The following is an 11149-nucleotide window of genomic DNA, read 5'->3' on the forward strand; positions in this document are numbered from 1 at the left end:
TATTGGAAGGAACAATTAATGAGAACATCAAGAAAGGTTCAACTGAAAGAAAAAATATCTGAGCTGGGCTTGATTCCATCCGGAAGGATCAGGAAAGGAATTTCTGAATGAGAGAGCAGAACGTACAAAAGGCAGAGCACTTGGATGGCTCAGTCAGTTAAGCATCTGACTCTTGATCTTAGCTCGGTCTTAATCCCAGGTTCTTGATTTCAAGTCCCACATGACACACAAAAGCATAAATGTGCCAGGCACACTTTGGAAATGGAAGAAATTGGACAAGGCGTAGGGAAATGAAAGCAGGTTAGCACCAGACTGAGAAGGCCTTGATTGGATGCCAAAACTTTTGGATTTATGCTAAAGGCAGTAAGAGATGCATTGAGATGATATAACTGGTATTTCAGACTGATGATTCTGGCATATAGGGGAAAGAAAGGTTAGATGAACAAGAAATTGGAGACAGGGAGAGGGTAGGAGAATCCATTGTTTTTTCTGCTCTGCATCCTTAATCTGATAACAATACTCTGGTGTCCTCTAAGAGCTGCCCTTTCCTGAGTAAATCAGAATTCTGTCAAGGTGATGGAAAACCCAATCCAAACTCTGGTTTAAGCATGAGAGAAAAAGACAGGGAGAGAATGTGTCTCTAGTGAGCATAGGAAAGGGATGACAATACAAGTGATATTCTTGGGGCAAAACCAGCTGGTCTCGCTGAATGCTTAGATGATCATGGGGTGATTCTGGAGTCACCTAGTAGCTCCCACTTCACTTGCTTGAGTTTAAATTTCCTCATTAGGCTACTTGTTTTATCTTTTTACAGTTTGATTACTATCTTCCTATTAAGATAATTGCAAATATCGTTATTTGCAAGATGCAGAGAAAAACAGATTTTAAAAATACAGACCGCTAAGCTTGATGCCAGTCCCTGGAAATTTTACAATATAAATCATTGAACACAATGTGTTAGGGAAAATGTAACTGTTAATAGGTGTCGTGGATTGTTTTCAAGTAAATCATTACCAAAAAATACCACTTCCTGGGGCATATGAGTAGCTCAGTCGGTTGAGTGTCTGACTTCGGCTCGGGTCATGATCTCAGGGTCCTGGGATCAAGCCCAGCATGAGTCTCCACACTAGGCAGGGAGTCTGCTTGTCCCTCTCCCTCTTCTTCTGCCCCTTCCCCTGCTTGAGCTCTCTGTCTCTTTCAAATAAATAAATAAAATCTTTTTTTTTAAAAAGAGAAATACCACTTCCTTTCTTGATAGAATTATTACATTACTGAACAAGTATTGGGCATTTCAAAAAGTCAAGACACCTTCTGGATGAGATGAAGCGATATGAGATTGTTACAGAGATAGGTTATTGTTACAGAGATAGGTTAATTCAAACAGTGCTGAATAATGGAGTGATATAATTCTTGAGGTCTTAAGTTCTCAAAAAAAAGCAATACAGATTTTTTTTTCCCTTTTGGCCAGTCCTGAGTAATATTTTTGTCAATGTTTTGAGTTAGGATACCAAATTTAAGAACTCAAATCAGAAATTATAGATGACTGAATTACTCAAAATCATGTTGTCTTTTTTTTTTTAAGAGATGACATTAATGTTAAATGTAACTACAGTAAGTATCTTACTATAGAAAGTGTATCTTTGTTCAGAGAGATCATTTGAAAAGGGCTACGATTTGGGAGATTCAGCTTGACCTGCTATTGTGACAGTAAGTTACAGATACTCATGCAGTGCAAGCAACCAATAAAAAACTAACATAATATTAAAAAAAAAAAACTAACATAATGTAAACTGTGTTAAAGTGAAACAGCAGTCAAGGCACAGGGGTACCAGACCTGTGCTGTTGAGCTCAGGATTTCTGAACTTATGTGTTCCCATATAGGTACCACATAAAAAGTGCTACCACACATAACAAAGTAGGATTCATTTGGAAGAGACATCCAGGAATAGTGTGGAAATCTTATACTCTGAAGAGAATTGAGTCTACTTAACCTGCAGGAAAGAGATCTGATAAAGAGTTCTTACAAGGAGCGAGTAGATTTATTCCATGTTGCTCTGGAGTTCAGATCTAAACCATCAGGAGGGCAACTTCCAAGAGGAAGATCTTGGCTCAGCATAAGAAAGGGCAGTTTTGAATATTGGAACTGAGCCACAGTAGACAGGACTTCCTGGTGAAGTGAGCTCCACATCACTGGAAGCATTCAATCAGAAAACAATGGCCACCTGTCAGGGATGCTATAAAAGGAATTAATGGGAGGTCAAGGGGCCTGCAGAGAGGTGATAACATCCAAGGTCTTCTCTAACTTAAAGCTTTTATGTGTCTATGTTTATACTCTTTATTTAAAATGATTGCTCTCTTAGACATGGTTTCTAAAAGAACATATTATAATTTGATTTGTAAATAACTTTCCATTGAAGAAGTTCATTGCCAATGTACAGTTGATTCTTTGTTCATAGTGGCTTTGTTCTATAAAATCACCAAGAACACTGAATTAGTGACTGCTGAGCCATTGCTCCTGGGGGAAATACAGGATTAGGTTCCTGCAAGCCTCTGGCCACAACATTTGTGTCAATCAGTCAATATATAATTTTGTTTTATGGGTATTTCTGTTTAAAGACACCTAATTTAATATATATTGTTGATTTGTTAACATTTAACTTGTTGCCAAAAGCACTATAACTCATACTAAATGAGGATTATCTAACATATTTTCTCTAGAAGGCATATCACACCTTTCTTTTTTTTTTTTTTAATTTATTTATGATAGGCACAGAGAAAGAGAGAGAGAGAGAGGCAGAGACAGAAGAGCAGGCTCCATGCAGGGAGCCCAAAGTGGGACTCAATCCCAGGTCTCCAGGATCGCGCCCTGGGCCAAAGGCAGGCGCCAAACCGCTGCGCCACCCAGGGATCCCCAAGAAGGCATATCACACCTTTCTTACACTAAGGGACACTTGCCAGCACATCAGTATTATGCTTGGAGGCCATTCTAAACAGCTAAATCACAACAAAGAAGAAAAAAATGCAAAACACGTGGCACTAAAGAGACCATGGAAGAGACAATTGTTTATAGCATGAGAGTTAGGACAAGAAGGCAGAGTACAGCCTTGTTCAACCTCAATGGGATCACACACATAGGGCAACTAATTTTTCACCACTCTGTGCATGTCCATAAATGACTGAAAATGATGACTGCCGATTTTGCTTTTCTTGTGTTCTTAATGGATTGACATCTGGTTTACAGCACATACTCTTTGGGACAAATTGAAACAAGTGTTCAAATTTGCACACAGAATTTGTGAATAATGAGCATCAACTGTATTTAAAAATTATGAAGAGGGACTTCACCAGGGACTTCCTGGTGAAGTCTCTCTTCATAAATGGCTTGGTTAGGCAGCCAACTCTTGGTTTCAGTTCAGGTCATGGTCTCATGGATTGTGGGATCAGGCCCTGCATCCAGCCTGAGCTAAGCAGGGAGTCTACTTGAGATTCTCTCTCTTTGTTCCTTCCCCTGTGCACATGCACAAGCATGCTCTTGATCTCTCTCTCTCTCTCTCTCTCTCTCTCTAAAATAATATTTTTAAAAAAATTATGGAGGGGGCACCTGGGTGACTCAGTTAAGTATCCAACTCTTGGTTTCAGCGGAGGTCATGATTTCATGGGTCATGAGATGGAGCTCCACATCTAGCTTCATTCTCAGCAGGGAGTCTGTTTATAAAGGTTCCCTCCCTCTGCCCCTCCCCCACCCCGTGCATGCTCTGTCTCTCAAGTAAATAAATTTAAATTTATTTTTTTAAAGATTTATTTATTCATGAGAGACACAGAGAGAGAGAGAGAGGCAGAGACACAGGCAGAGGGAGAAGCAGGCTCCATGCAAGGAGCCTGACGTGGGACTCAATCCCTGGTCTCCAGGATCAGGCCCTGGGCTGAAGGCAGCGCTAAACCACTGAGCTATCCAGGCTGCACAATAAATTTAAATTTAAAACGATGATGGGGATGCCTGGGTGGCTCTGGCTCAGGAATTGAGCATCTACCTTCGGCTCAGGTCATGATCCCGGGGTCCTGGAATCGAGTCCCACATCTAACTCTTCACAGGGAGCCTGCTTCTCCCTCTGCCTATGTCTCTGCCTCTCTCTCTCTGTCTCTCATGAATAAATAAAATCTAAATAAATAAAATCTAAATAAATAAATAGATGATGAAGAGAATGTTTTCAGTCAAAATCAATTGAAGTTGTATGTAAAGTTCATTAAGAGAGATCAGTTAAATGCTTTTTTGCAGTGGGAGACACCTATAAATGAAAGGCAGAGATCCCACATTTAACTTGATGGGACACGGGGATCCCTGGGTGGCGCAGTGGTTTGGCACCTGCCTTTGGCCCAGGGTGCGATCCTGGAGACCCGGGATCGAATCCCACATCGGGCTCCTGGTGCATGGAGCCTGCTTCTCCCTTTGCATGTGTCTCTGTCTCTCTCTGTGTGACTATCATAAATAAATAAAAAAAAAATTTAACTTGATGGGACAACAAAGAGCTTGCCCCTTGGGAGAATGGTAATGGTATCATTTATCAAATTCCCACCAAGTAGCCTGTTACAGGTAAACACTTTATATAAACATCATATCATTCTCTCAGGCTATGATAAATGGGATTTTGTAGAAAAGCTGCAGTAAGCTACTTAAATTTTTTAGACAAAGCCAGGCTTTTTGTGTAATAAAATTGCTTTCAGAAACAAAAATCTGTACACGTCTTGAATAATGGTTATGTAACTAAACACTTAAATGTACTGGGAAATACCTATTGGAGTAATTTTGAGAATAACCCAGGCTTCTGCCACATGATCACTGTAAATAAAAGAAAAGAATAGACATGATGTCCTTCAGCCTATCCACAGGGAATGATAAATATTTTGAACTGTGGGGACAAAGCAGCTTTCACTATACAAGGTCATTCCCTTCCCTTTTGTGTTCCAAAAGAGACAAGCTATCTGCCACTTGGAGAAGAAGGTAATCACTATCTGTAACTCTAAGTAACTTGTGCAGAAGATTTGTTTACATTGATGATTCTGAGTACTTAAGTTATCAACTAGTTTCTAATATGGTTTAGTAAGTCTGCCTTCCACAATCCTCTCACCTTCTATTTGACTAATATTTTGCCACCCAGTAGTTGCCACTACTAGAACACCCTTTTCTGAAAGTGTCATCATCCTTTAGAGGTCAGCGTCCACCTCTGGGGTTTTGACTAAAGCCATCACAGTCTCTAACAATACCCTAGGTGTGGTATCCTGAAGGAAAAAATGCCCAGGCCCTCAGAAGGCCTAAGATCCATCTGTGCACCCTGGGTAGCTCTATCTTTGTAAATGCCCAACTCTAGGCTGTCACAGCCACCCGCACCATTCCCATACTCAGAGCATTATACCGGACCCCATATTCAGAAAGACTCGATGCTTGGTTTAAATTCCTAATAATTTTATCTTTGAACTCATGTTTCATAGTGCAGTTGATGAGACAATGGAATATGCGTGTGAGCAAGAGAAGACACAATATGCACATCCGCTGTTCCTTGCCGACCCATTCACAAATAGCATTCTCAGGGCCCTGTGAGCACAGAACTCTGGTAGATGCACAATATGCTGGATGGAGTTCAGCAAAACCAAGCAATTAAGTTCAAGGTGTGTTATGCTTACAGCTGAGTAAGTGAGGGTGCTGATAGCTCTAAAAGACCATGCTTTCCATTGAAACCAGAACTTGCTTTGAACTCAGAAAGAAGGCAATAGCATTCTAAGAAACACACACACAAAAATAAGGAATCCTATCGTATTCTTTCTTTCTTGTGTTTCTTCCCTGCATTAGCCAACTACTTATGCTGAAAACATTTTCATTTCCTTTCAGTCCTTTCTTACTCCTCAGTAAGGCAAAGGCAGACAGTATTGGTGGAATGTGTGTGTATCAGGAAGTGAAATAATAATGGTTAAGTTACTTTTCTGCAGTGTTCCCCCTGCTCTGGTAAGAAGAAAACATATACATGTATGAACTACAAAACAGAAATTGTGGGCAGCCCCAGTGGCTTAGCAGTTTAGCGGTTTAGCGCTGCCTTTGGCCCAGGGCGTGATCCTGGAGACCGGGATGGAGTCCCACATCAGGCTCCTTGCATGGAGCCTGCCTGTCTCTCTCTCTCTCTCTCTCTGTCTCTCATGAATAAATAAAATCTTTTAAAAAAACAAAAAAACAAATTGCGTCATTTTGGTGATTTCACGGGGGAGTTAAATGCTCTTATATTTCAAGGAGGCATTGTACAATATAAAAATTAATTATGAAATGCATGCTAATACTTGGAATGATATCAAACAGTTGTCTATCTAAATAGAAAACACTAGGACAAGTTGAGAGAGAGAGACCAGAAGAAAGGAAAAAAAAAGCTTTCTGTTTTAGTACCTTTAGCTACATTTTTTTTTTCCTTTTTGAAGAAGGGGCCCCAGAAATTATGTATCTGGCTGTGAACCCCTCAGTGGAATCCCAACAGCCCTATTCTAAAAGAAATCAGTTGGGGAAAGATCCCACCACCACCACCTTTCCCGACTCCCCTCACTGTCAGGCTTAGGGCAGGAGAGGTGAGAGACTATTTCTGCCCAGTGGATAAGGCTGGTGCAGAGCCCAGCCACCCACACTAGGAGCTGTATTTCCTGTAGTAAACACCCAGGCTTCATTACTCATGGAGGTTGGAAGTCCGGGAGGAAGGAAGATCTTGTTGTGCTCCTGGGGCACATTTTCCCCATAGAAACAATGTTGTGGTCACAGTTCTCATCCTCTCATAGAGTTGCATATGTGCTAATGGGCTCCTAGAAGTGGGCCTGGGAACCTAAGCCAGGTTTATCACGTTGTTTCTCTGGGGAAAATGCATTTTCAGTTTCAAACAACCAAGTTAGAAGTCAACTTTTGGGAATATATCTTGGTCATGCAAGGGCTGTATGTACCTTCCTAGCTCACAAATGCTAACCACAGAGAAGGATGCTGTCTGTAAAACCAGGTAAACAACCAAACATTAATGAGAAGATTATTAAAAGTAATAACTTCATAGGGCGCCTGGGTGGCTCAGTCAATTAAGCGTCTGACTCTTGATTTTGGCTCTGGTCATGATCTCAGGATCGTGACATAGGGCTCCTTAAGTGTGGAGCCTGCTTAAGATTCTAAGATTAAGATTAATCTTCCTCTGCCCCTCCCCCTGCTCACCTATGGCACACTGTCTATGAATGAATGAATGAATGAATGAATGAATTAAATATCTTCACTTTAAACTCTCAATGGTATGAGGAATCCAAACCTTCAGATCTGTAGCTCGAAGAACTTGACTGCAGGTTCACCAGGGTTGATTGGTTTCTGGCAACCGGCACATACCTACCAAACCCAAGAGACTGTGTACAAAAACTGAATGCTAATCCGGTAAGAATAGAACAAAAGCTGTGCTCATTTGGACTAAAGATCCATCCAGTCTGGTATTCTCTGGCAATGGTTGTGAATTTCTGTGTTTTATTCATTGTAAACTTTAGCATTGAGTATAGGGCCTGAATATAATGATTTCTTGATAAATGTTTGTTGAAAATGAAATGTTTTTGAACATTGTAATTGCTCTCTATGACATAAACTTTAGAAAGCTAAGGATTTCCTCCAAATATCCACTTATTTAATACTTTTTTAAAAGTAACTTTCTTCTTGGGAATATTTTTGATTATTTTAGTTGTCCTTTACTATGACCTCATGTATCTATTAGGCTCTTTTCTTTCAAGCTTTGAGGCAGAATTCAGTGCATGATTCTGGGTATAGCTTCATTATCATTTTGTCAAATGCAGGATAAAACTATGCTTTCAGTTTTATTTTCCACATTCTTAGCAACAAGACCAACATTTTTTTTTATTTTTTTAATTTTTATTTATTTATGATAGTCACACAGAGAGAGAGAGAGAGGCAGAGACACAGGCAGAGGGAGAAGCAGGCTCCATGCACCGGGAGCCCGACGGGGGATTCGATCCCGGGTCTCCAGGATCGCGCCCTGGGCCAAAGGCAGGCGCCAAACCGCTGCGCCACCCAGGGATCCCAAGACCAACATTTTTATATGACCTTAAGAAACCATTAACAATAGCCTGTAATCTTCTTTCTTTCTTTTTTTTTTTTTTTAAGTAAGCTCCATGCCCAATGTGGGGTTCAAACTCATGACCCTGAGATCAAGAGTTGCAGGCTCTACTGACTGAGCCAGCCAGGTGCCCTTCATGGTTCTCTTTCTTGAAATAAAACATAGCTCCAAGCTCATCTTCTTTTAAGTATGCTTCAGACAATCCTAAATACATTATCCAAAATTAGTGCAGAATGAAACTCATTTGCCATGCTTCTGTCCACTCACATAGCTTCATGCAATTTATCTTTTCTTCAATTTAGATCTATCTGCTTGGTATTTACTACTCTGGAGATCTTAAGGACATCACAGCCCAGTGACTTTTTTTTTTTTTTTTAGATGAGCCTGCTTCCAAGCAGTCCCTGAAAGTTTTAAATCAGACAAGTCCCCCAACAGCAATTCTTGAGGGCTCCACTCTGAATCAGAAGACTCCTGACACCAATAATAGAACTGGGTGCTGGCCCAAGTTCTGCCATTTATTAGTTGTTGGGCTTCAGGCAAATAATTTAATTATTTTTTAATGGTATCAATAATGCCTGCAGTGTTGTTCCAAGGATCACCTGAGACAATGTGTGTGAGAACACTCTGAAAATGCTGACCAACTGCATAAGTAAGGGGTGTTATTCATATTTTCATCCAGAAGCTTGCCGCGCTTAAAGCATGGTCTCCTGAAGTTAAGCCAGCTCTTTCTTTTTTCATTCAATTCATTCCACAGATGCTAAGATAGAACTTTCTCCCCACTTTCTTGGTAACTTAGTTGGATAAGGTTTTTTTTTTTAATCATTGTTTTTTTTGTGTATGTTAGCAGAAACTTCTTAAAAAGTGCAACATTCACCGTTTCCATGTTTATTTCTCTCTCAAAGAAATGTGGTCAAATACTGAAACATGAGACATGTTCAAGCATGTTGCTGCAAAGGTAGATGGCCAGAACACAATCTGTGCCTGCATCTCCCCACAGAAAGCAAGAATGCCTTCTACTACTCATGCTAGGAGAGACAGAAGGGAAAGCCCAGCAGAGGTGCAGCAGAAGGTACAGTGAAAGAATGAAATGAGGAGTAACTATATACAACCCCTCAGATCCTAACAATCAGTATTACAATAAATAAATTTACTTACATGAAAGTAGTTTAGGGCAATCTCCTTTAATTTAGCCTGTGGTCCATTCAGCAAAGACAAATCTCCTCCATATTAGAAGCTTCTGATGAAGATTGATAGATACTGTTTCCAAAGGAAAAAGAAAAGGCAAATGATTGTTGGGAAGAGGACAAAAAGACAAAATTTTAGAATGATTTAGCTGTACAGCAGGTTATGAAGGAGGGGAAAGGAAGAGATTAAAATGGTTCTTTCCCTCCTCCCTCTGTGACTCAGAGATTCATCCTAAAAATAATTTTCATCTCAGTTTGGGGAAGCTGAGCAAAGACATATCTCACCATTCCAAGTTCCATGATGGCCTTGAAGAGGGAGGGAACAAAGGGAAGAGGAAAATAGGAAACAGTAACTATTGAAGGTAATCTGGAAAAGACTTTACCTACTCAGAAGAGGTGAGGTAAAATTAAAGGCCAGGCTAGCTGTGGTGAAACAGGCATTTTATGTTCTTGCCCTACTCTGAGGTATGTTGTGTCAGCAAGGATGAAGCCTCAACTTGCCTTTCAGCCTTATTTTCCACCAGCTTTTCTGGTGATCCGTGTTTTACTCATTCAAATGAATTTTTGTCTTTCAACATCACTCCCCTTTCGTGTTTTTGTTTTTGTTTTTATTTTTGTTGTTATGTTTTTATTTAGGTTAATTGGTTATTCCTCTTTCTTTGTTTCAGCAATAAGAGGGTCTTTTTTAGGTATTTCTTTAGTCATATTTAATTTATATAAGTATGTTCATTTAAAAAAATATATTTGTAGGCAGCCCCGGTGACGCAGCGGTTTAGCGCTGCCTGCAGCCCAGGGTGTGATCCTGGAGACCCGGGATCGAGTCCCACATTGGGCTCCCTGCATGGAGCCTGCTTCTCCCTCTGCCTGTGTCTCTGCCTCTCTCTCTGTGTCTCTCATGAATAAATAAATAAAATCTTTAAAATATATATATATATATATATATATATATATATATATATATATATATTTGTATTTTAAACTTACAGAAAAGTTGTACGCATAATGATTTTTTTTTCTGACCCGGACAATTTGAGAGTAACCTGACATGGTATCTGTGGCAGACATTAAGATGCATGGATTAGATGCCCTTCAAAGAAGGACTTGTTGCCCTGCTGTGAGGGCTATGGTCAGCACACAGCTGTCAGCTGTCGTTTCCTTCAGGGTTTGCTTCATCTGCAGAGGGCCACCTTGCCCAAGGAGATGCCCCTTTCCCAGGTGGCCCAAATTCAGTGACTGATCATGGCAAGGATAGAAAGGACTGGCTATTTTTATGTCGTTCAAGACCTCTTAGTAGGCCATTTCCACTCAAGAGCTCCCAGTGGGGGTAGCTGAGGCTATCAACCTGCATCTCAGATCAACTTCTACCTCTGCCCAATCCTGTTTGCTTCCCCTCCCATCCACAGATGTTGATCCCAAGAGCTCTCCCTAATAATTATCCTGAACACTCAAGTCCACCTCAGAGTCTGCTTCCTAGGAAACCCAAACCGCTGCAGATGGAGCCAGGAGAGGTCTGAGAAAGCAAATAATAAAATGTAGTTGTGGATGTTGATCACCACTCAGCTAGTAGGAGAACCTCGCCATTGGTGATAGATGGAATACAGATAGTCCCTGCCACAAGGTAGTAGTCCAGTTATTAAGACTTTCAATAGTGGTGAACTGGGATAGTATACCAGTGAAAGAGAATGTATTAGCTGGTGTACTATGTGGAGGAAAGAGTAACTATAAGGGGAGTGAATGGTTATTGTTTAGCTCCATTAAAACTTCAGGCAAAGAAATAAAAAAGCTGATACACTGACTAGCAGTCAGCTGAAAGCCAAGCGTGAGAGCTGGAAGGTCTTTTTCATA

General features: G+C 40.5%; 1 protein-coding gene across 1 annotated transcript in view; it reads right to left on the bottom strand.

Moving 5' to 3' along the window:
- MAPK6 (mitogen-activated protein kinase 6) overlaps positions 1–9294 on the bottom strand; it is a 47839-nt gene extending 38545 nt beyond the window's left edge. The window contains exon 1 of the mRNA XM_055319869.1: positions 9276–9294. The gene's annotated coding sequence lies outside the window, so the exon portion shown is untranslated. The remainder of the gene's footprint in view (positions 1–9275) is intronic.
- Between the last annotated feature and the right edge of the window lie 1855 nt (positions 9295–11149).

The sequence above is a fragment of the Nyctereutes procyonoides genome, unplaced genomic scaffold (genome assembly GCF_905146905.1).
Source record: "Nyctereutes procyonoides isolate TBG_1078 unplaced genomic scaffold, NYPRO_anot_genome, whole genome shotgun sequence".
In the NCBI taxonomy this organism is placed as follows: Eukaryota; Metazoa; Chordata; class Mammalia; order Carnivora; family Canidae; genus Nyctereutes; species Nyctereutes procyonoides.